This window comes from Gracilinanus agilis, chromosome 2 (assembly GCF_016433145.1).
Source record: "Gracilinanus agilis isolate LMUSP501 chromosome 2, AgileGrace, whole genome shotgun sequence".
In the NCBI taxonomy this organism is placed as follows: Eukaryota; Metazoa; Chordata; class Mammalia; order Didelphimorphia; family Didelphidae; genus Gracilinanus; species Gracilinanus agilis.
Window position 1 is genome coordinate 213,245,991 of NC_058131.1, and position 27,041 is coordinate 213,273,031.

Below are 27,041 nucleotides of genomic sequence, written 5' to 3' on the forward strand. Positions count from 1 at the left end.
AAGAAGAAGAAGAAGAAGAAGAAGAAGAAGAAGAAGAAGAAGAAGGGTGGTGGGGAAGGCAAAAGTGGTTAAATATATGGAGGAGGGTTCACATTCCACAACTAGCTCTGGACAGACGACAATCTCCCTGAATCTTTATTTCCTTATCTGTCGAAGGGGTGATAATAGTTCTTTTTACTTCTTTTTACCTACTTCACAGGCTGCTGGTGAAGAAAGTGCTTCAAAAACCTTAACATGCTATAAAACTAAGAATTATTATTTGTTACTGGTAAGTTAATGCATCTCATCCTTAAAGGTAGGAGTATAGGATTTGAAATTCAAAGGCACCTTAAAATTATCTAACCCAAATCTCCTCATTTTAGAGATGAGGAAACTGAGGCTAGAAATAGTGACTTGGACAAGCCTATCTAGTTACCAAATGGCAGACCCAGTATTTGAATCCATGTATACTGACTCTGACTCCAAATTCTGCGTTTTCATCCTGTATATAGTCTGTCTGTCTGTCGTTGTTTGCATGTTGTCTCCACCATTATTTTGTGAACTCCTTGGGAGCAGTTTTGCCTTTCTGCGTATCTCCAGTGCTTAGCACAGTGCCAGGCACAACAAAGTAAATGTTAGTGTGTGAAATGGCACTGCAGAGTTCTTTTTAATTTGCATTTCTGCAACATTTTTCAAATGATTGTAAATACTTTGCAGTTCTTTTGAGAACTATATATTCATATCCTTTGACAAAAAAAAAAAACTTTGTATCAAATCAAATTTTTCTGATAAGAGTTTAGTATCCAAGATACATAAACAATTAATAAATATAAATATATGGCTCATAGTTATTTTCTAATTATCATTTTTCCCTTCTAATTTTTAATATTTTTGTGTTTGTTTTGTTTATTTCTATTTCCTATTTTTTTAAAAATGTATATTAAATTCACCAATCTCTTTTTCTATTTTGTTAGACTATGATTTTCCCCCTGAGGACTGCCTTAGCTGCATCTCAGAAATTTTCTTTTGTGTAATTATTGTTTCTATGATTTATTCTTTAGCCCACCCATTTAACATTTCATTGTTAAGTCTCCATTTGAGTTGTTATCTTTTCTTTGTGGTCTCTAAATCAATATCTATTATTGCATTATGTCCTAGAAAAGATGTAATGATTATTTCTGCCATTTTCCATTTGTGTGCAATATTTCTGCTTCTTAGTATGTGGTCAGTTCTTCTAAAAGTTCTATGTGATGCAGATAAATATTGCTATTCTTTGGTTGTCCCATTTAAAGAATGCCATAAGTCTTTTAATTCTAGTTTCTCCAGAAATTTGTTCAGTTTCATGTTTTCTCTTTTGTTTACCTTTCTCTTAGACCTATCCAAAACTGATAAGAGTTATACTGAAGTCTCCTCTCCCTATTGTGTTACTATCTATGTCTTTTTGACACACAGATAACCTTTCCTTTATGAATCTGGATGCTAAGGCATTTGGAGAATATAACTTTATTATTGACATTGGTTTGTTGTCTGTTTCCTTTCAGAATAATTTAGTTTCCTTGTTTATATCTTTTTTTAACACTTGCTTTTGTTTTGTCTGATAGCATGATGACAACTCTTGCTTTTTAGATTCACTTGATGTATAATAAATTTTTCCCATCCTCTCAGGTTTATTTTGTGAATGCCATTGCTTTTTAAATGTTGTTTGCTGTTTCTTGTAAGCAACAGATTATAGGGCTTGTTTTATTAGCCAACCTATCACTCCTTTTCATTTTATTGGATTGTTTAATCCGTTCACATTTAAAGATTTAGGCTTATATTTTCCTCCATCTATCTCTAAAGTTGGAGGTTCTTCAAGTTATGATTTCCCTCCTTTTCTATAGTATTATATTCCTTCAATTGTTTCTACTTCATTCTTTTTATTTAAGATGATTCTGTTTTTCCTGGCTCTCTTCCTCTCATCCCTGACCCCCTCTTCTCATTTGTTACTTTCACTGAAGGGTTTTGTTTATTAGCATTTCTCTGCTGTTTTTATCTGGTTGTATATTTCTACCCTCTTTTTGTTCTTCTTACTTAAGTAGTTTTCCTCTTCCCAACCTCCACTTCAACTAGTCCTGTTCATTAGGATTTATTTTGTTTTTTAATTTCATTTTTTTGTCCCTTTTAGAAAAGGATTTCTTTCACTCTCTTCATTATGTATCTTCTCTTTCCATTTACCTAAACCCTCATTCTCAGTTTTATGTCCCCTAAAATCATCTGGTCTCTTCCTTTTCTTTGTATTTTTCATACCATCAAAAAGTTTTCAGAGTATTTGTTCCAGGCTCTGCTCTACATGTAGGCACTTTCTGCCATGTGCCTGGTAGGGCTCACCGCATAGATTACTTTTTTCTATTGTGCCTTACTCTCAGGCCAATGCTAGTTATTGCAAGTGTCAGAGAGATCACCACCCCACTCCTAGGACCTAGGAGGTATGAGGAGAAAGTTTCAGGAAGCTAGATTGGAGCTGGATGGACTGGGAGCTGCCTGGAGGTAGGTATGGGAAGGTGGAGAGGGAATGTTTCTTAACCAGCAGAGCTATTCAAAAGTCATATAGTTTGCCTCAGGAGACAGTGTCTGCACCTCTACTAGATGCATCAAGTATAAGCTAGCTGATTATTTATAGGTTATGACGTAGAGGGCATTCTTGACCAGGCTTTAATTGGACTAGATGGACTCTGACATTTCTACTGACACTGATTTATGTTTTTGTGGCCTAGCTTCAAGACCAGTCAGCATCACTTTCTTTCTTTTTAATTTTATGTAATTGATTAATTAAGAAAATTTTTCCATGGATACATGGAGTTAGAAGCCCTAGTTTTGAATCCTGGCTCTACCACTCACTTCTCCATGTAATGTCGCGCAACTCACTTCATTCTATTGGCTTTGGTTTCTTCATTTAGTAAAGTTGGGAATTGAACTAGATGATCTCTAAGGAGATTTCTGGTTCCTATTATCAAAATATGACACTAAGTAGAATGATCCTCTCTAAGTATGCTTTTGATTTGCCATATCTATTTTATTGATCATATCTTAGAGCCAAAATTGTTTCCAATTTTATTTTAAAAACCATAGTTTTTCAAATTATTCCATTATTAATGACTCAGGAAGTTAATCTCTAAGGGTATTTTTTTAAAACAGATCTAATAGTCTTTGGGGCCACCATGACTAAACATTACTGACCTTGATTTCCTCCTTTTTCCTTGGGGAAAAAAAAGGAATGGATCATTCATGGAACAAATTGGAGAGATGCCCTTCCAACTGTCCCCTCTTATTAGCTATACTTAGCCTAGGCTTGGGTTCCAAGGTTTTCTCTTCTGTGTGGCAACCTCACAATAAATATAGCCATTTTATAGGACAAAAGAAACTGAAGAAGTGTTAGAACACTGGTCTTGCCTCAGCCCTGTTCTTTTCTTCTTCTCTCTTCAGTATGAAGTTACCCAACTCCTGCTAACCTTATTGCCCTCACAGCAGTTTGGCTCTCCAGAAGGATTAATACAGTTGTTTCTTCTCCTTTATCTTTCCCCAAGTGGCAAACACAAAGCTGTCCACTTAGGTCAATTCTCATGATAACGGCTGAAAGGAGACTTTGAGACTTTGAAGTTCATGTAGTCCAATCTCCTCGTTTTACAGAGGCAGAAACTGAGGGGAAGAGAGGGGAAGTGTCTTAGACAAAATGGTAATGCTAGAATTTGCACCCAGGTATTCTGAATCCTGGTCTGGTCCTCTGAATTTTATAATAAACCCACTAGTTTTATAGTCAGAAGAATTCAGTTGGCATCTCAGATCTGCCAAAAAAGTGGTTTGTCAAAATTAAAGTATTATGCAAATATGGGTCCTGATGTGCACCTCTCTGAGGAATGAAGGATCACATTCAAGAAGTGAAAGGTGGAGGCCGGAAAGAGAATCAGAGAAATAGAGAAAGAGAGAAAATACAGAGAGGGACACACACACAGATAGAGAATGAGAGGAAGGCAGATAAATGTCAAAGAGAGAATTAGAATGAATAAGAGGATAAAAAAATTAGATTTTTTAAAATAAGAAAGATTATAGCATTATACATTTAGAGCTGAAAGGGACCTCAGTGGTATTATCTCATTTAATTTCCTCATTTCACAGTTGAAGAAACTAAGATCCATGGAGGTAAACTGACTTGCCCAAGGTTCTTTAAATAGCCAGGGGCAGAACTAGATTTTGAATCCAGATCCTCTGAACTCCAGTTCTAGGGGAGTATCCACTGTTATCTGCCAGGAGATAGTGGGTCAGTGATAATAGGAAAGGGAAGAAGGCTCACATCCTGTGCAACAATTCAAAATTTCATGTTAGCCCAGATTTCTACGCTCAATGACTGGAAGTTAATGCAACAGTAAGCCAGTTGTTTTCTCATGATTTGGTGTTTTGTCAAATAGTATGCTATCTTGGCTTTTCTTAAAGTAGTCCCTTCCTTTACCCCATTTTATTCTATTAATTCCTCAGGTCAAAAGCAATTTCTTATCTTGTGTGACTAAGGACATGTTATTCCAAGAAGCTAGTCTCTCCTTTTCTTGTCTTTGCTAATCTCATGGCCAATAATAATACTGATAATGGTGCCAATTCAAGATAAAGACAATTACATCCCCTGCTGGCCACTAAACTGCATAAGAAAAGGGAGAAGGGAATTTGGTCTACATGAAAGAACCCTAGACTAGGAATCAAGAAACTTGAATTTGAGCTCTAGATTTCCAGTTCTGCCTTAAGTAGCTCAGTTTTCCCCTCTAAAGTGAAGGGACTGGACTGAATCTCCTAGATTTCTTCCAGTTCTGACACTGTTTTCTGAATAGAAAGCCATATATAAACTGGGGTTGTCCTTTAACTTACAATGAAAAAATAAGGAATGGTCACTGATGGCCACAAAAGTCTGAGCTAGAACCCAGAATGTCCAATTCTCTGAATCCAGCAGAAATACTTTACCTCAGAGCTTAGGATTTAAAGTTAGAAAATACTTTAGAAATCATTTAGTCAGGGGGCAGCTGGGTAGCTCAGTGGACTGAGAGCCAGACCTAGAGATGGGAGGTCCTAGGTTCAAATCTGGCCTCAGACACTTCCCAGCTGTGTGACCCTGGGCAAGTCACTTGACCCCATTGCCTACCCTTACCACTCTTCTGCCTTGGAGCCAATACACAGTACTGACTCCAAAACGGAAGGTAAGGGTTTAAAAACAATTTTTATTTAGTCAAACTCTTTCCTTTTATGGAGGAGGAAATGGAAGTCCAGAGAAGGAAAGCCCAAATTCACCCAGAACTGAGATTTGAACCCAGGTCATCTGATCCCCAATTCAGTGCTTTTTCTTCTATATCACAATTCTTTCTGTAGTTTTCCCCCCAAAGTTCTATCCTAGAACACTCATGACAAAATGTTTCTAACTCCAGCTGCTGAGGCTATGGATAGGTATGGAAATTCAGGGTAAGATCAGGTCTGATAACTTGACCGCTGCCTCGGTTTAAATTAGGCCAGTGGAGTGGGTATTGGAGGCTGGGGGTCACCCTGAAGAGAGACGACTCCCAGGGCTCTGCCCCGCAAAGGACCAGCAAAGGGAGAAGGAGAAGTGGCCCGGCGTCCACATGGGAGGGAGAACGTAATGTTGCGTACAGTGCGTGGAGAATAACGAACAAACGGTTCCTCCCGCAGCCCACAAGAGGTTCCCTTCGTGTGTTCTTACCAGGTTATGATAGCAGGAAACCTAAATCTGGGGAGGTGACTGGTTTGCCAATATTTTGGGTGGCCTATTTAGAGGGGACTGAGAAGAGGCAAGGAATGTTATGTGCATGCACAGTGTTAAGTGGAATATAATGATGATGGGAGGCAAACCAAGGCAAGAATGAATGGGAGGCAAAGTGGCCAGCTGGGTGTTCCCAGATCTTTTTTCTCCTTGTGATGTCACCGGAGTAAGTGCATTCGCAGGTGTCTGTGTCAGTTCGGGATGGTACAGTAGATGCCTCTTCCTTCACTTAAACCCTTACCTTCCATCTTGACATCAGTGCTGGGTGTTGCATTCAAGGCAGAAGAGCAATAAGGGCTAGCTAGGGAAGGGGACTTGAGCATGTGGCTCAGAAGTCTTTGAGGTCAGATTTGGACCCAGGATCTCTGTCTATGCCTGGCTCTCAATCCCCTGAGCCACCTACCTGCTGCCCCGGAGATACCTCTTTATCCACATGTCGTCTCCACTTTTAGAAGGTAAATGCCTTGAGATCGGGGTCCCTTTTTGTTTTTTCTTTGTATCTCCAGCACTTAGCACAGTGTCTAGTCTGCTCTGAATGCTTCTTGACTGATTGATTGATGATTGGTGTAATGATGGGGTTATGTTTCAGATCCAGCCTAAGACCCCCCTATCTGAATTGTACCTGCTGAGCTTTCTCTCTCTCTTTCTTTTTTTTTTTTTAAACCCTTAACTTCTGTGTATTGGCTCCTAGGTGGAAGAGTGGTAAGGATGGGCAATGGGGGTCAAGTGACTTGCCCAGGGTCACACAGCTGGGAAGTGTCTGAGGCCGGATTTGAACCTAGGACCTCCCGTCTCTAGGCCTGACTCTCAATCCACTGAGCTACCCAGCTGCCCCTGAGCTTTCTTTCTAAAGAGTTCCTGGAAGAAGTCTTGGACCCAGGTCATCTGCTCAAGTGGAAGATGGAACAAGAAGGGACTAAGACTGGAAACACTCAGAATCATTGTTTCTCTGCAAGATGAGAGGGCTACACCAGAGTGGCAAAGATGATAAAAGCCGTAACTAATACCCGATAGAGGGTCTCCGAAAAATAAGCACACTAACACAATGTTAGGGAAGCTATATTTTGGTCCAGATATTATGAAAAAAGGTTTGGTATTACATGAGAAAAGTCATAAAACTCTTCATAGTCTGTGACCTAATGATCCCAGTACCGGGCATATACCCTAAAAATCTCAAAGGCAGAAAGAAACATCCTGTGTAACCCAAATACACACAGGAAAAATTTTTGTTGTCACAAAGAGAAAAAATTATAGTATGTGAACATAAATAGAATATTGTTGTGCCATTAATCTGAGGAAGTCAGAGAGATAAAAGAAGGCTTGAATGAACCAATGCAAAATGAAATATGTAAAATCTGGAAAATCTCTGACAATAATGTAAATAAAAAGAATAATCAAAAGAAGCTTGAATCTAAGTTGTTGCAATTGACCATCTTGGTCCCAGAGAACAGATGATAAATCCATCTCCCTCCTCTTAGCAGAGAAGTAAAGGACTTTGGGTAGAGAAAGATGCTTTTACTTTCGGGCAATCATTGTTTCAGTGGGTTTTATTTATTTATTTTTTTAAAGAGAGAGTTGGAGTAGATAGCCTCTAATTCCACTTCCAAGTTTAGCTCTTTGGTCCTTTCATCTTTAGCTTGTTATCAACTTTTTCTGCCAAAGTCCTGTGTACTTCTTCACACACCTCCCACACAAATCTTTGTGGCCACCAAGAAAGAAAGAGGGCAAGTTCCCGTGGTGCAAAGATGCAGCGTTGATGGGAGTGAGATTATCCATGCCTCCTTAGACATTAGAATTTAAGTTAAGATTCCTCAGCAAGTATTTTCATTTAAATGTAAAGATATCATAGTACAGTGTGGAAAGCATTGGATTTTGGATCTGTAGCATGATCAGTCACTTAAACTCTGTTGGCCTTAGTATCCTCATCTTTTCTTTTTTTCCCCCCAACTCATTCCTTTTATTTTTTTCAATTATATGTAGAAACAATTTTTTAATAATTGCTTTCTGACTTTTTGCAGTCCAAATTCTCTCCTTCTTTCTCTTCACTCTTCCTTATTCAGATGGCAAACGATCCGATATAGGTTATTCCAGCATTGTCATGAAATACAAATTTCCCTATTCCTCATGTTGTGAAAGAAGACCTATATCACACATCTAAGAAAAAACTCATGAAGGAAATAAAACAAGAAATGGTGACATTTTCTCCTATAGCTGTGGCTATCCTCATTTTTTATTTTTATTTTTTTAAAACTCTTACCTTCTGTCTTGGAGTCAATACTGTGTATTGGCTCCAAGGCAGAAGAGTGGTAAGGGTAGGCAATGGGGGTCAAGTGACTTGCCCAGGGTCACACAGCTGGGAAGTGTCTGAGGCCAGATTTGAATCTAGGACCTCCCGTCTCTAGGCCTGGCTCTCAATCCACTGAGCTACTCAGCTGCCCTATCCTCATTTTTTAAAGAGAGGTTGGCTTAGATGATTTCTAAGGTTATTTATTTTACTCTAAAGTATTTTAAATAACTATGAACAGAAGTATCTATCATGTGCAAAGCATTGCATTCAGCAACTGAGAAAGAGAAAAAGACTTTGACTTCACAGAACTTCCAGTCTAGTAAATAAAAAAGGACAAGGAAGTTACTTTTCTTCTCTGAGTTAAGGGACAGTTAGTTTTGATCTTCAAATTATTCTGTGGAATCATCACACTGAATCGATTTGGTAGATCTTCATCTTGAAGCAGAAATTAATAGGAAGTCAGGAATGTCAGCTGTGATGAATAAGTAAGAGCCTTTGGAGCTTTCAGAGAGACACAGAATTAGACATTCAAGAAATCCTGGATGAATGAAATTGAATTTCAATGTTTCTTTAATAAATTGGTGACTGGTTGTGGGGAGAGATGGGACAGAAAACCCCTGCAGATGGGTTGAAACCCAGCCCAAGAGGTGGCTGCCTGCCCCATAACCTCCAGGACCTGCCGAAACAGGCATCTCTGTGCCCTGAATTATACACAGCAACCCGCTAGTGTGTTCCAGCGTACAGCGGGTCGGCTTGGGCTGGAGTTCCTCCCCCCTTTTGTGGGTACAGCTCCGGCGCCCAGATTTTCCATTTGGCCATCCATGCCAAGTTTCAGCTTCGAGTAAAATCATCTATGAGTTACAAACCTTTGAAGATATGGATTCATAATGAAAATGCTGAGGCAAGCCAATTACAGTGGCAAGAATGGTAATCACTATAATAAGGTTAATTGTGTTGGATTTATTAGAGCTGACGGTGGATTTTTTTTTAAGTAGAGAAAGAAAATAATAAACTGATATTAAAACATGATTTAAGTTTTCCATTTAACCCACAGGAGGAAAAATCCTTAGATGGGTTTTGTGATTCTCAGAGAAAATGAGGATCATACAGGGGCCCTTTTTTGACTCACATATTCTTTTGAGAACTATCAAATGAGAATGTGGAAGGGAAGAACTTTAGGAAATCTTCATACACGAAAGGGCTCAAAACGCCTCTAAAGAGAATGAAGAAAAAGACTAGGCTCACCCAGCTTGATTTTTTTTTAAACTCTTACCTTCTGTCTTAGAATCAATACTGTTTATTGGTTCCAAGGCAGAAGAGTGGTAAGGGCTAAGCAATGGGGGTTAAGTGACTTGCCCAGGGTCACACACAACTAGGAAGTATCTGAGGCTAAATTTGAACCCAGGTCCTCCCTTCTCAAGGCCTGGCTCTCAATACACCGAGTTACCTGGCTGCCCTATAGTTTGATAGTTTTGCTAGACATTTATAAGAGCTGCTGGGAAAGTTGACACTTCTCTGCTCAAGCAGCAGATGGTACCCAAGAAAGAGTCCTTAACTAGGACCAGGGGGAGCCAAAGGCTAATCCCCCTCTGCCAGGGTCTAGCTGCCTTAGCATGTTGCCTTCCTGATCTGAGTTCTCAGTGTCTTCACTCCTAAAATGAGAGGTTTAGAGGAGTGAGAGAAGCAGAAAGAGTCCCTCCCTTCCAGCTCTGAAATTCCACATTGCTACTTATCCATGTCCTAGCCTCTCCATGAAATAGGAAGATGCTATAATGATGTCAAGCATGAGCCAGAGGCAGGAAGCTCTTTTCAAATCTCTGCCTCTAAATTCAGTGTTTGACTACTTGGGCCTTACTTGCTTACATTGACTGAGAAGGAAAATAGAAATAACAGCTCACATTTCTACAACACTTGAAGGTTTATGAAGCAACTCAACAATCCTATTACAGTAGCTAGGGCAGGTATTATTAAACCCATTTTCCAGTTGGGAAAATTAAGGCTCAGAGAAGTTAAATGTTATAATCATGATCACACAGCTAGTAAGTATCAGAGTCAGGACTTGAATCTATCTCCCTCAGTTTACAGAGGAGAGAGGTTAAGTGACTTTCCTTTGATCATAAAAGTAGTAAATGACAGAACTCAAATTTGAATCCAGGTCCTCAGACTCTAGATTAATATTCTTCCCACTGCAATAAATATGTCATACTTTCAGAGTAGCCCTAATGTTTTGGGTTTTTGTTTTTGTTTTTGTTTTTGTTTTTGTTTTTGGCTTTTAAACCCTTACCTTCTGTCTTAGAATTAATACTAAGTATTGGTTCCAAGGCAGAAGAATGATGAGGGCTAGATAACTGCAGTTAAGTGACTTGCCCAGGGTCACATAGTTAGGGAATATTTGAAGCTAGTTTTGAACCCAGGACCTCCTGTCTCCTAAAATTGGCACTCTATCCATTAAGCCACCTACCTGCTGCACTAATATTTTTATATGAATTTTTCAATTCATCTTTTCTATGTGGATGTAATTCAGAATATCCATAAGAAGGAAGAAAGTTAACACCCATGTGTCACTAACAAGACATTCAAAGGAAACATGATTAGGTCCTAGTCTGAGTTCTGATCCTAAGTAGCAGTGTGATCTTGTACAAGTCTCTTCTCTTCTCATCTGTCTTATTTGTCAAAAGGGAAAGTCATAATAGATACCCTAGGAAGTACCTACACAGATAAAATCCAAGATTCTTTTGAGTATAAGAATAAATGAATGCTTACATTCACACAGGGCTCTACAGTATTCAGAACTCCATTTGGTCCTTATGGTGAGGTAGGCAGGGCAAAGATTATTACCTTCATTTAAAAAATAAGGAAACTGAGGCCCTGAGAGTTTAAGTGACCCAAGATCACATGGTTAATTAGTGGTAAATGTGAAGAAATTTTAAGACTAAGATTTGCTTTGAATTTCTGACTTACAAAAAAAAATATTTGCAGTCAGAAGAACTCACAAATCATCCAAGTCCAAGCTAAACCAATCTTCTAGGTAGCATTTTTGATAGACAGAGTATCCCTTAAAAACTAGAATTAAAAATTTAAACTTCTCTTACAGATCATTTACAATCAATAAGCACATGAGAAAGTGTTTTAAATCTCTAATAATTAGAGAAATGTAAATCAAAATAACTCTGAGGTATCACCTCACATCTAGCAGATTGGCTAAAATGATAGCAGGGGAGAGTAATGAATGTTGGAGGGGATGTGGCCAAATTGGGACATTAATGCATTGCTGGTGGAGTTGTGAACTGATCCAACCATTCTGGATGGCAATTTGGAACTATGCTCAAAGGGCTATAAAAGAATGCTTGCCCTTTGATCCAGCCATACCATTCTTGGATTTGTACCCCAAAGAGATCATAGATAAACAGACTTGTACAAAAATATTTATAGCTGCACTCTTTGTGGTGGCAAAAAACGGGAAAATGAGGGGATGCCCTTCAATTGAGGAATGGCTGAACAAATTGTGGTATATGCTAGTGATGGAATACTATTGCACTCAAAGGAATAATAAACTGGAGGAATTCCATGTGAACTGGAAAGACCTTCAGGAACTGATGCAGAGTGAAAGGAGCAGAGCCAGAAGAACAGAGACTAATATACTGTGGTAAAATCGAATGTAATGAACTTCTTTACTAGCAGCAATGCAATGACACAGGACAATTCTGAGGGATTTATGGAAAAGAACGCTACCCACATTCAGAGAAAGAACTGCAGGAGTGGAAACACAGAAGAAAAACAACTGCTTGAACACATGGGTTGAGGCGGACATGATTGGGGATGTAGACTCGAAACTACCACACCAATGCAACTATCAACAATTTGGAAATAGGTCTTGATCGATGACACATGTTAAAACCAGTGGAAATGCACATTGGCTGGGGGAGGCAGTTGGGGGGTGAAGGGGAAAGTAAGAACATGAATCATGTAACCATGGATAACTTTTCTAAAAAATAAAAATTATTTTAAAAAAAGATCATTTATGATTGCCATATTTTCTAGAAATAAATATCACTTGGAATCATAGATTTAGAGTTGAAAAAGACTATTCAAGTCATCTAATCCAAGCTCCTTAGTTTACAGAGGAGAAATTGAAGCCAAGAAAGGTTAAGTGGATTTCATCTGTTCACAACAGTAATAAATATTTTACTAAGGTTCAATACCTTAAAATTATACCAAGAATTTGGGGACACCCTATGCAATGAAGAATTTTAATGAAAGGGAATTTATTACCTCCCAAGGCAATGAAATTTATAGTTCTTTTTTGGGGGAAGTTTTTCCCTATATTGAGTTGAGATCTGCTTCCATATGAATCCCATCCAATGATCCTTGTTCTATCCTAAAAAGCCACATAGAGCAAGTTTGATCTTGCTTCCAGATAACAACCTTCACCTATTTGGAGGCAGGAACATTCCCCTTAAGTCTTTTTTCCAGGCTAAATATTTCCAATCTTTTCATTCAAATTATTATCATTTCAAGTCTTCCTCACCTCCTACTCATCTTTCTCTGCATAGACTCAAGTTTGTCGGTCTATTTTAAAATGTAGTACTCACAACTGGAGTCTTCCAGTCTTCCAGATGTGACTTGAAGGTCTGACCCTTGCTTGCTCTGAATACTGGGTTTCTGTCAATGCAGCCAAAAATCAAATCTGTTTATTTTGGCTGCCACATCACACTGTTGATTTGCACTAAGGTTATAGTCCAATAAAGTCCCTAGAAGGCTCTATCTTGTATTTTTGTAGTTATTTGTTTTTTACAGCCCAAGTTAGCTTCATCTTGTTATTTCAGACTGTCAAGATTTGTTTATGTCCTGATTTGGACAAGGATGCTCACTTCTAGCTTCACGTCATCTGTAAATTTGATAAGTGTAATACTAACTCTGTTCTTCAAGTCATTGGTAAAAACGTTTAACAGAAGGGTGCCAAGGACAAATCTCTGAATACTACCAAGAAGCAACTTTTGAGTTGATAATAATTTGTTAATCAGTGGGGTTTTAAAAGTTTGAACAATCATAGGAATAGAAGGACCCTTCCTAAAAATAATAAACAGTGTATACCTAAAACCATCAACAAGCATTATATGCAATGGGGATAAATTAGAAGCCTTCCCAATAAGATCAGGAGTGAAACAGGGATGCCCATTATCACCTCTATTATTCAACATAGTACTAGAAACACTAGCAATAGCAATTAGAGAAGAAAAAGAAATTGAAGGTATCAAAATAGGCAATGAGGAGACTAAGCTATCACTCTTTGTAGATGATATGATGGTCTACTTAAAAAATCCTAGAGTTTCAACTAAGAAGCTGGTAGAAATAATCAACAACTTTAGCAAAGTTGCAGGATAAATGCACATAAATCATCAGCATTTCTATACATTTCCAACACATTAGAGCAGCAAGAGGTAGAAAGAGAAACACCATTTAAAATCACCCTAGACAATATAAAATACTTGGGAATCTATCTACCAAAACAAACACAGCAATTATACGAAAACAACTACAAAACACTTTCCAAACAAATAAAACTGGAGCTCAACAATTGGAAAGCCATTACTTGATCATGGGTAGGACGAGCTAATATAATAAAAATGAACATTCTACCCAAATTAATTTACCTATTTAGCACCATACCTATCAAATTACCAAAAAACTTCTTTACTAAATTAGGAAAAACTATAACAAATTTCATTTGGAATAACAAAAGGTCAAGAATATCAAGGGAAATAATGAAAAAAAATGTGAAGGAAGGGGGCCTAGCAGTACCAGATATTAAACTATACTATAAAGCAGCAGTCATCAAAACAACATGGTACTGGCTAAGAGTTAGAAGGGAGGATCAGTGGAATAGACTTGGGGCTAATGACATCAGCAAGACAGTGTATGATAAACCCAAAGAGCCCAACTTTTGGGACATGAATCCACTATTTGACAAAAACTGCTGGGAAATTTGGAAAACAATATGGGAGAGATTAGGTCTAGATCAACATCTCACACCCTACACCAAGATAAATTCAGAATGGGTGAAAGACTTGAATATAAAGAGGGAAACTATAAATAATTTAAGTGAACACAAAATAGTATACCTGTCAGATCTCTGGGAAAGGAAAGATTTTAAAACCAAGCAAGAGTTAGAGAAAATTACAAAATGTAAATTAAATGGCTTTGATTATATTAAGCTAAAAAGCTTTTGTACAAACAAAAACAATGTAGTCAAAATCAGAAGGGAAACAACAAATTGGGAAAAAATCTTCATAACGAAAAACTCTGATAGGGGTCTAATTACTCAAATATACAAGGAGTTAAATCAATTGTATAAAAAATCAAGCCATTCCCCAATTGAAAAATGGGCAAAAGACATGAATAGGCAATTTTCAGGTAAAGAAATCAAAAGTATCAATAAGCACATGAGAAAGTGCTCTAAATCTCTAATAATTAGAGAAATACAAATCAAAACAACTCTGAGGTATCACCTCACACCTAGCAGATTGGCTAAAATGAAAGAAGGGGAAAGTAATGAATGCTGGAGGGGATGTGGCAAAATTGGGACATTAATGCATTGCTGGTGGAGCTGTGAAATGATCCAACCATTCTGGCTGGCAATTTGGAACTATGCTCAAAGGGCTATAAAAAATGCCTGCCCTTTGATCCAGCCACAGCATTGTTGGGTTTGAACCCCAAAGAGATCATAGATAAACAGACTTGTACGAAAATATTTGTAGCTGCGCTTTTTGTGGTGGCAAAAAACTGGAAAAGGAGGGTATGTCCTTCAATTGGGGAATGGCTGAACAAACTGTGGTATATGCGGTATATAATACTATTGTGCTAAAAGGAATAATAAACTGGAGGAGTTCCAGGCAAACTGGAGAGACCTCCGGGAACAGATGCAGAGCGAAAGGAGCAGAGCCAGAAGAACATTGTACACAGAGACTGATACACTGTGGTAAAATTGAATGTAATGGATGTCTGTACTAGCAGCAATGCAATGACCCAGGACAATTCTGAGGGATTTATGGTAAAGAAAGCTGCCCACATTCAGAGGAAGAACTGCAGGAGAGGAAACATATAAGAAAAACAAATGCTTGAACGCATGGGCTGAGGCGGACATGATTGGGGATGTAGACTAGAAACTACCACACCAATGCAACTAAGAACAATTTGGAAATAGGTCTTGAACAAGGACACATGTTACAACCAGTGGAAATGTGCGTCGGCCATGGGTGGGGGAAAAGCGGGGGGGTGAAGGGGAAAGTAGGGGTATGAAGCATATAAACAGGTTAGAAATGAATATTAATAAATGTTTAAAATGAAAAAAAGGTTTGAACAATCAACTAATTCTAAACCTATATGATTGTGGACTATATATAATTCAGGCTATGTGTCTCCATCTTGCCCACAAAAACTGAGAGACACTATCAAATATCAGACTGAAATCCAGGTATATTATGCCCACAGATTTTCCCTGATCTACTTGTCTAGTGACCCTGTCAAAAAAATATGAGATGAGTCCAACGTGACTTTTTCCTTAATTATCTCATGCTACATTATAATGACTATGTCTTCACAAACCATCTTTTCAATGTGTAGTCAAGCATATCGCCTGGAATAGACACAAAGTTCATTGGCAGAGGGTCTGAAGAATTTACTTTCTTCCTTTTTCTGAAAATCAGGACAGTGGTATATACTTTTACACCCTCAGGTCCCCTCCTATTCATTATGGCTTGTCAAAGATCACTTTACTAGACTGGTCCTCAAACAAGAGAAAAACAGTCCAACCTGGGGCCACTCTGTGAGGCCTTAAAAATGGGGTATAGCCAGCAAGGTCTTGATCTCTGATAGTATAGTTTTTGAGAACCCAAGATCATCTTCAGAGTACAATAAGATATAGGAAAGAAACCTTAGAGGTGATCTAACAATGCAGCAGAGGTTAATATGATTTAATATTAATATAAGCAGAGGTTAATAGATTTGGAGTTAGAAAGGATCTAAAAGATCCTATTTAGCATTTAAATTATTTCAAAAATTGACTTCAACCTACCTTTCCAGTCTTATTACTCATTATTCCCTTCTTTGAGCATTGTGCTCCAACCAAACAGGCCTTCTTGTTGATCTTTATACATGGAACTCTATTTTCCTTGGCTATTTCCCATGGTTGGAATATACCTCTTCCTTCATTTTACAAATAGGGAAACTGAGACCCAGAGAATGTGCCCTCTTCTTGGTACCTCATATGTACCTAATAGATGTTTTTTCATTTATTAAGTGAACTAAGAGAAAGTTGCAGATTTCTGCTTGATATGAGAAAAAATTTCCTAACAATCAGATTTCAAAACGGAAGGGGATGCTATAGGGGGTGATATATTTCCCACTTATTAGAGGTCTTCACACAAAGTCAGGATGAACATTTACCAGGTAGGGTATAGGAGAGATTCTTATTCAAGTGTGTGTTGTACTGGATAGTTTCTGAGGTCCTTTCCAACTGGGAGATCCTGTAATAATGTGATTTGAACAAAGTCATTCAGTTTTCTCATCCGTAAAATGGATTGGAGAAGGAAATGACAAACCACCAAGGAAACCCAAATGGGGTCCTGAAGAGTCAGATACAACTGAAAAAGGACTGAACAACTAAATAACACACTGCTTGTTAGAAGGCAAAATGCAAAAACAAAAGACCTTTTCTATTTAACTCAACCACAAACATTTAACACCTACCATATTAAAGGCACTAGATAAGTACTAGGGATAGGTACTCCAATACTCAAATTAATCTGTGATCTTATCAATGTGAGTATTCCCTTCAATAATGCAGGTTGCAACTCCCTCATATTCCATGATTCTTGTCCAAGTTCAGTATTGATGGTTCATCACATGTGCTGGGAACCTCATCTAAGTTCTGTTTGCATGGCACAGTGTAACATCCATGTTTCTGAGGGGGTTCAAGCTGCATCAAAGAATTCCATATTTTATACCAGGACCCCAACTGCCCTTAACTGCCCCCTCCCTTGGAGTTCTGGGGGGCACTATGGAATTCTGTGATGCAGCTTGAACCCATCTCAGAAACATGGATGTTACAACAGCTACCATGGATTATGAGAACTGACTCTCTCTCTTCCCTCATTCTTGTTGCATGACCAGCCCGTCTTCTTTTTGGAACATCTGTTTCTTTGATAAACTTTGACACTGCTGCTCCTTCATGATGTCCTGTTTGTAATGTGTTGCAATCTGCTTACATCTACCTTGCCTCTCTCCTGTGTCCTTTGGATGGTCCCCAATTTCAATTCCTGTTGATGTTTGTGCCTTCCCTCCGTGGAGTATTTCCTGTCTAGAACTTGTTTGGACAGTTGTTTTGCATTTTGTCTTCCCCTTTAGATTGTAAACTCCTTGAGGGCAAGGATTGTCTTTTACCTTTCTCTGTATCCCAATGCTTGGCATGCTGCCTGGCACATAAAAGGTGCTTAATGAAGCTTGTTGACTGACTGACTCTAATGATCCTTAACTTCCAGCCAAACATCACTGGAAGCATTTTCAATCAATGTGGAGTGGGGAAAGAATAGATAAAAAGACAAAAATTAAATAACATCAGCCCAGAAATTTCCATTATATTAGAGGAGCTTTCATTATATTTGATGATCAGTTTTACAAGAAGATGAAATATTGCCTAATAGAGTCAGGTGGGCTTATGGTGTCAGGATTTGGCAACCTATCAGCAGGGCTGAGACAAGGACACTGACACAGATCAGGGTTGCTGATGTTTAGGAAGCAAACTCTCTTATAATTGCAGGGCTCTGGTTGAATACAATTTGGTGGGTGAGTATGGGGGGGGGGAGGAGATGAAGGGGGAGAGGTCAGGAATTAGGTGGAGGACTGGTCTGGCAAGGGGTGATAGGAAAGAGAACTGAGTCAATGGAGTCCTAGAGGAGCAAACATATCACCTCGCAGCCCATTCCATTTTGAAATCTGATTATTGGGAAATTTTTTCTCCCATCAAGCAGGAATCTGCAACTTCTCTTCCTAGTAAATGTGTGTCAAGCATGCATTCTGGTAGAACAGAGAGGAGTGTGGTCCAGTGCCAGATACATAGTCTAATGTGCATTGAGGGAGATGCCTGGATATTATTTCCATATGAGAGTGAAACTTGTAATTTAGTTACTAGTGAAACAATAAGAGTTATTGCTGGGCCCATGAGGAGTAAGATGCTTACCCTCTCCCTCTACACTTAGAGGCCTCTCTCAATTCAGTACTCAGGAATGTGTTGGTAAATGTTAACAACCAGCTGCATGACACACTTTGAAACTTAATCTGAATTATTAACATTTTTTTCCATCACTTTCCTCAGTCTAGACAATCGACAAAACAATCAAACTCTAATCTGCAGCAGTTGCCAGTTTCCAAAGTTTAAATCATTTTGTTAAGTCATTTTTCAGCCATGCCTGACCTTTGGGGTTTTCTTGGTAAAGATAATTAAAATGGTTTGCCATTTCCTTCTCCGGCTAATTTTACATATAAGGAAACTGAGGCAAACAGGGTTAAGTGACTTGCCTAGGATCGCACAGCTAGTGAGTGTCTGGGGTGAGATTTTAACTCAAGAAGATGAGTCTTCCTGCCTCCAAGTCTGGCACTCTATCCACTGCTCCTCTTAGGTGTCTAAGGTATAAATATTCACATTGAATTTAATAATTAGCTTTTAGGAATAGATCCAGGTCCCAGCACATCCTTGTCTGTATCCATCCACAAAACTGAGTTCAATCCTAGATGATCTTAGACTTAACTCTGGCTTTTTATGCTCTGACTCCAGAGTCCTGGGGAGAATCATTTAAAGCTTAGCTAGAATGTCCCCAGCACCAGCAAGTAGAAAAGTACTTGATATGCTCTGTTAGTCAGGCACAGGACATCTATTTCCTCCACACAAAAGAAGTGCTTAGCATGAGAGATTCACCATGTGCATTTCCAAGGATTTAACCAAGCAGCAGTCATAGTGTTATAAGTTATCCTCTCCAGGTAGTTCATGCTTGAAAAGTCAACACTTGAAGCATTAGGTGGGATTACTGAAGTAGAAATCCATTGCCCTCTAGGTTCTGCAGTTTCCAAACAATTCCTTCTAAAAATTCCATGTCTTCAGGCAAACAGTCCAGAGCTTGGACCCATCACTCCCCTGTTGATGACAATCTTCTCAAATGAAGAAACTTCACCTGAAACCGGTCAGTTCCCTCTGAGAGAGCTCCAACCTCTCAAGCTCATAAGGTCACATCTAAAATTAGAGATTTCAGGATTACAGTTCAATCACCTACACTCAGGGGAGAAAAAAAAATCAAGCAAAAAGAAATCCAAGAGCCCAAGGCTCAGGCTCAGCTCATTTGATCAAGTAGTATTGTTCTAGCAAGCTAGAGCTTACAATTTATTATTTCTCCTGTGTGTCAGAAAGTACACTGACTTCCTTACTCCATGGGAAGTCCAATAGAATCTATAGTCCTAGGACACTCAGGAGATATGAGCAGAGACAGAAAACTGGGGACAACAGTTTCTTTTAAGATCTGCTCCGTATGACTTTGTGACCAGTCCATTTTGATATAGATCCCCTTTCCTTACTTAAGCCATTATGGAATGGTGGACCAAGGGACTACTCAAGAGTTTGTTGCATTATTCCAAAGCAAAAAACCTTTTAGGATTTAATCTTAATTAACTAGATTAGATTAGATTAAATTAGATTAGATTAGATTAGAAATTAATTTTTTTCTCTGAAAGTAGCTAGAGTATATAGATTTAGTATTCCAAGGGGCATGTTAAAGCAGAGATTACATTGTGTAAGGATGGGATTTGTGCAAGGTGGATGGGACAGGAAGAGCCAGAGAAGGAGACTGAGAGATTGCTCCCAAAATGGAGTCCCAAAAACTTATCTAACTGGTTGGTTGAAGTCTCCCACTCAACACATACAAATGTGGAGAGAGCAATAAAAAGATCCATAAGATTAAACTATGCTTTACAACTCATATGACTTGTAGGTATGACTGAATTTGCTTCTGGATTTTTCTGTTTTTGTTTGTTTGTTTGTTTTAATCTTTACTTTCTATCTTAGAATTTATATTAAGTATCAGTTCCAAGGCAGAAGAGCAATAAGAATTAGTCAATTATCTGCCTTTTGATCCAGCCATAGCACTGCTTGGTTTATACCCCAAAGAGATAATAAGGAAAAAGACTTGTACAAAAATATTTATAGCTGTGCTCTTTGTGGTGGCAAAAAACTTGAAAATGAGAGAATGTCCTTTGATTGGGGAATAGCTGAACAAATTGTGGTATCTGTTGGTGATGGAATACTATTGCACTCAAAGGAATAAAGAACTGGAGGAATTCCATGTGAACTGGAAAGACCTCCAGGAATTGATGCAGAGTGAAAGGAGCAGAACCAGGAGAGCATTGTACACAGAAACTGATATACTGTGGTAAAATCAAATGTGATGGACTTCTGCACTAGCAGCAATGCAAGGATCCAGAGCAAGACTCAGGGACTTATGAGAAAGAAAACTAGTCACATTCAGAGGAAGAACTGTGGGAGGAGAAACGCAGAAGAAAAACAACTTCTTGAACAAATGAGCTAATGGGGATTATTGCTGGGGATGTAGACACTAACTCTAGTCCAACTATCAATAATATGGAATTAGGTCTTGATCTGTGATAATTAAATTAAGTCTACACAAAGGTGAGAGCACCTTCTAATTCTGGGAGGTCCTAACCCACGTGTGCTAGAGTGAGTAACCAATCAGAATTGAGGCACCACCCCCTACACTTTCTATGAGAAAACGTCTATTCTGATTGGACATGTGAATTAGGAGGGAGGAGCAGGAAGTGATGCATAAGTGACCCCTTTAAAAGGAGAAGGTCCTCAGTCAGCTGAGATCTTGGGTGGAAGACAGCATCTGGTGAGGACCTCTTCTGGTTCATGGAGGAGTGTTGGAATGCTAAGACTCTGGTGGGACCTCTGACTGCTTCCCTTTGAATTATCATGTGGGTTAAGTTAGATTACTCTCTTTCTCTTCCTTTGGCATTTCTGGAGGCTCTACCCTCAGGAAGGCCTCTCTTGCCTTGTTTAGTTAACCTCTGTGCCCCTCTGCTGGGACTCTAAATTCTTACCTGGTCTGGGCCTCTGGTCAGGGCCAGAGTTTCTCTCTCTCAATTTCCTTACCTTCAACTTTCCTAAATGTAAATAAATCAACATAAAAGTCAATTTTGACTCGAGATTATTCCTTAATTGGGGAAATTTCCCCTGGTGACCACCTTTTAATATATTGAACCCATAAAACCCCTTTACACCCTTACAGATCAATGATACATGTAAAACCCAGTAGAATAATGCATTGGCTAAGGGGGGTTAGGGGGGCTTGGGGAAGACGGAAAGAACATGAAACAAGTAACTATAGGAAAATATTCAAAATTTCAAAAATTAAATAAAAAAATAAAGTTTAAACAAATGTCAAAAAAATATAAAAGCACATGAAGGTTAAAAAAAAAAAAAAAGAATTAGTCAATTGAGGTTAAGTGGCTTGCCCAGGGTCACCAAGCTAGGAAATTTCTGTAGTTAGATTTGAATCCAGAATCTCCTGTCTCCAAGCCTGACTCTCTGTCCTCTGAGCCACCTAGCTGCCCCAAGACTTCTATTTTCAGAAAGGACTGTCTGGTAAATTATCAGTTAATCATCAAGCATTTATTAATTGCCTACTATGTTCCAGACACTGTTAGATGCTAGGAATACAAAGATAAAGACAAAATAAATATTGCTCTCAAAGAGCTTATATTCTATCAGAAGAGACAATATGATTGTACATAAGTACTTAAGATATATCTGAAATAAATACAAATAGTGGACCAGGAAATGTTTTATGTAGATGGTGGGTATTGAGTAGCTACTTGAAGGAAATGAGATTCTAAGCAACAGTGATGAAGAAGAAGTGCATTCTAGGCAAGATGGTCAGCCAGAACCTTGGTACAAAGTCAGGAGATAAAGTGGCTCTTCTGAGAAGCAACAAGGAAAATTTGGCTGGAAAATAGAAGATGGGAGAATGGATAACAAGACTGAAAAAAGGAGGTTGGGGCCAAGCTGTGAGGATTTTAAATGTCAAACAAAATTTCTATTTTATCCTTGAAGCAATAGAGAATCATCAGAGTTTATTGCATAGAGCAGTGATACAGTCAAACTTGTGTCTTAGGAAAATTACTTTGACAGCTCTATGGAAGATGAATTGGAGTAGAAAGAGTTTTAAGGCAGAGAAGCCAATTAAGAAGTAATGGCAGCTGTGTGACCCTGGGCAAGTCATTTGACCCCAATTGCCTACCCTTACCACTCTTCTACCTTGGAACCAATACTCAGTATTGACTCCAAGATGGAAGGTAAGGGTTAAATTTAAAAAAAAAAAAAAAGAAGAAGTAATTGCAATAGCCTAGGCAAGAGAGATAAGGGGCTAAAAATAGGTCATCTGCACTTCCTAGCTGTGTGACCTTGGACAAGTCACTTAACCCTCATTGCCTAGCCCTTACCCGTCTTCTGCCTTGAAACCAATATATGATATTTATTCTAAGACAGAAGGTAAGGTGTTTTTTTTTAATTAAATTAAAAAAAGGTCAGATGAATAGAGAGAGGCAGATAGGTGTAAGAGATGGTGTGGAAATAGAAATAGCATAGGATTTCAAGCTGGAAGAGACCTTAGAAATAGTTTATTTCAGCCTCTTCATTTTATGGATCAAGAAATCTTTGCTGTCTGGGAAAGAAGGAAGAGTACAGATCAGATGAAATAAATTCACTTGTCAAGTTCCAAGAATTTCTGAAGATTTGTGTGTGATCCTGGGCAAGTCACTTCATCTCTCTACACTTCAGTGTTCTCCTCTCTAAAATGAAAATAATAATACTTATGTTCTTTCAGATTTGTTGTGAAGGAAGCTTTATAGGTTTGAGCTATACTAGGGAGTAATATTTCATTTGGATTTCAACATATAGAAACAACAGCTTTGATCTGAAGCAAAACGCTCTTTTAGGCTCTGCTAGTTGAAAGATTCAGAGGCAATAATAGATGTGTATTTCAGTTCTTGCCTATTTATAACCTGATTGCTTTCACAAGTAGTAGTTGTTGTTCTTCATATCCAGAGAGGATATTGGGGATTGATTTTGACTCCCTCATAAATTAGATTTAAATGAGGCAGAGTTGCACGAAGTCATCGGCCTCGTTCTTTCTTCTAGAGGCATCAAAGAGAAGTGGGAAGACAAAATTCAGAATGACTGGTGATGGCTCAGGAAGCAGCAGATGACCTTGGCATCTGCGATGTCTAATCAAGCTCTAAGTGCTCCACAGCGCCTGCGTCTGCCACCTTACTTGCCATCAGAACAAATTGCTTTCATCTGTCCCTTCTGCGGGTGGAAGTCTTCTCATTCTTGAGGTAGAGACCCCCCTAACTCCTCAATGTCAGGCACCCTCAACCTGGTTTAGCCAGCCTGCTGAGTCAGTTTACCAGGATGTGGCCTGTTAAAAGTAAATTGGGAAGCCCTGAAAGATGGTTGAAACGGATGGTCAGGTTTTAACGTGACCTGACCTAACAGGATGCCTCCCCTCTAAGTCAGATCAAAGATGGATATCTCTCTGTCCTATACTTGAGAATTGTTAAAAGGGAACTGAGAAACCCCTGCAAGGATGTAACAAGTGATCAAAGCTTTTGGTTACTTCATCTAGTAGGGCAGTTCAACAATCCTCTAAGGAGTGAGTGCCTTCTGGCTCCAGAATTGGATCAGCTTAACCTGTGAGACAAGGGATAATGCGGCAACTGTGCCAGAGAGAGATAAGCACCTCAGGAAAAGGAATGGCATTTTGCTAGGAATTTCACTTTACCTAGCTTCCTAGGGTGTTTTCCCCTCTGGGACAGAATGCTAGAGAGAGAAAGAATGGCGGCTGGTTGGGACTTGGCTTTGCCCAATCGAAATAGACTCCCTCTCTCTGAGATAAACTCAAACAGATATCCCCTGTAAGTTAAGTTTTGCAAGGATTTGCAAGAAGCCATGCCTTTGGGCAGGGTTTCCAGTTGGACACTTGGAATCTTGGGAGATTCCTGATGTCATCCAAGGGCATGAGACCAATTGTCAGTTAGGCTGTGTCCTATATAAGACAGAGAGAGACTAGACCCAGGGACTCATTTTGGAGCCGGGGATCCAGGGTGGCTGGGGTCAAACCTTTCTCCCCAAAATCTATTGGTCTAGCCAAATATCAACCAGCCATACCTGAAAGTTACAGAATTACTACTGAGCTTTAGGGTTCAATTAATACTATTCAACAAATTGCTACAGAAGATCTATCCATCTATTTATCTTCAATCAAGCTGCTATCTAATTCGTCTTAGGCAAGCAGTGTCCACTTGTAAAATTGGAATTTGGGAGATGCCATCTAAAAGTATATATATATATATTTTCTATGGACACATGGGAACTATCAAACTACATTTCCTGTGGTCCAATGGGTTTCCGGTTCTTTGGGCATGGGGACGCCTGCCTCACCACGCAGAGGACAATTTAAATGGGAGGAGAATTCGAAAGGAAGCTCTCTTTTAGCTAGCAGGCGCGGGAAGGTAGGAGGCAGCAGTTTTGAATTCTTACCAGTGCGTGGTCTAATGATTTTATCTCTATCAGCATGGCTTTAATTAAAATACTAATTTCTATATTTATATCAGTCTTTATCATTTTTAATCGTAACACACTAAAGCAGGTCAGATTGACCAGTGGCCTGACTGGGCCAGTAGGCCTGGCCAGCTCAGCTTTCTGAAGCTTTTAGATTAATTACTTTGAGCTAAAATTAAACTTCATTTAGGAATTATTAAAACCCTCTTCCCTTCTATCAGTTTCCCTTGTTGTTTGATTACCTCAAGTAAAAGCTTTGTATATAAAATTCAAACCAGTTACTGACCTTTTGTTGGCTGACCTGGCAACAGGACAGCCTCATGGAAGTTCTAGGGGATTTTGAAGGGTCAGAGTAAGATCCAGCTTTACTCCCAGAAGTTGAGTTTAATTACCATCATTACTCTTAATAGTCAGATTCGTTATTAATCATCTTTGTTATTCTAATAATATTGATTTAGTTAACAGCAGTTAAACATCAATTGATACCAGGAGGCTAATCTTCCTGAAGAAACATATTGTGATTGGTTGAGGAGATTCTACAGGAAGTTTAGTTGTATTATCTGATTTCCCATTTATACCTAAGCAGGGTTTAAAGCTCCTTTATCATCTAGGGCTTTCTGCTTTACTTTTCCTAACACTTACATCGTTTCAATCAAGTCCCTCAATAATCATAACACCTCTTATGACCAATTGATCTGACTGCTATAATTCTTTATGAGATGGTTTATTGAAGTACAAGATGATTGGTTTGGATCAGCAAAATAAGTAACAGGAAACCCTGTCTAACACCCCAATGGATGACAATCTTCTGCCCTCTGCCAAAGCCAAGGCAAACATGGAACTCCTCTCTAATCTAGATGGTATCTATACATTAGCTAACCCTAGTTAAGTAATCAATCAAGTCTCTAGGATGTTAGCACTTCAGGGTTGACAGGTTCACTGCTGGCTCAGAACAGCCATCCTCAGGGCGAACCCTCCAGTTAGACTGCTATTTCGACTGAGTCCACACAGATGTAGATGTTCGGGAATCCAGGAACAGATACAGGAATATAAAAGATCTCCAACACTTTTTGCTCAGGATATGCTGGAAATGGGCTAGGAGAAAGGTTCAGAGAAAGACTCAAAGAGTCCAAGACCAACTCCTTGGCTCCAACAGTCCCTCCCCAGAGTACTGTCGGCTTTTTGAATCCTCCTCTCACCAACACGCTATGCTTCTCTTCCTGCTTTTCCCTTCCTGTACATTTCTTGCATCCTTAGCAAATCTGTCTTCTCAGGCCACTGTGAGTGCTATAGTTTCTTGGAGCCACAAGTGAGAGCTGAAATCAGTCATGAAAAGGACTCTGAAAGTCCTCATACTAGAGGTACTAGCCTTCCCTGAATAGCTCTTTACCCAACTTTAACAAGTACTTTTGATAGCATAATACTCTGGAAAGAGTAATGAACTCTAGATTCCAGAACCTGAGTTCAAAAATACAGTTTGGTCTTTTGTGTAACCTTGGGCAAATCACTTAACTTCTTCAAGCCTCGGTTGTTTAGCTTTAAATTGAGAAAATTGAACTGAGATGACTTTTGGTACCCTTTCAGCTCTAAATCTATGATACTCTAAATCTAATTATCTCAGTAGCTAATTAGGTTTAATTCATTCAACAAACATTAAGAATTTACTCCAGCCTTGTGGGGGCTACAAAATGAAATATAGTCCCCAACCTCAAGTTATTCACACTGATGGAGCATAAGGAAGGAAACCATCAGTCAGGACAACTACAAAAATAACTATAATGCAATGTAGACAATGGTGGCATAGTGGAGAGGAGAGCTGAATTGGAGTTATGAGACAACATTTATTAGCCTTGCAACCATGGAAAAATCCCTTAACTTCTCTGATAAATCCTTTCCCCTCAGTTTCCTCTCCTGTAAAATTATGGGTTTGAATTAGAGGATTTCTAAGATCCAGGTTGCTTCAGCTCTATCTAGATTCTATGACTCGGAATGTGTTTTTTATCTTAATTATTATTATTATCTTATTATTTTTATTATACTTCTTGCCTCTAGCCCTAGCACCCCCAAACCTTCCATCTTACCTCGTTTACTGATGCAATATGTCCCATATAATTTAATTCTACTTTCCCTTTTTCTGGTTTTTTGTGTATCTAGAACTTTGAAACCATCTTCAGTTCCTCCCTCTTCTTCACCCCGACATCCAAGGCCTTGCCAGACATTGTCATTCCTTCTGTATAATACCTCTATTATACCTTTCTCTTTATTCTTTGTTCACAATTTAGTCATAGTGCAAAGACTGAAAT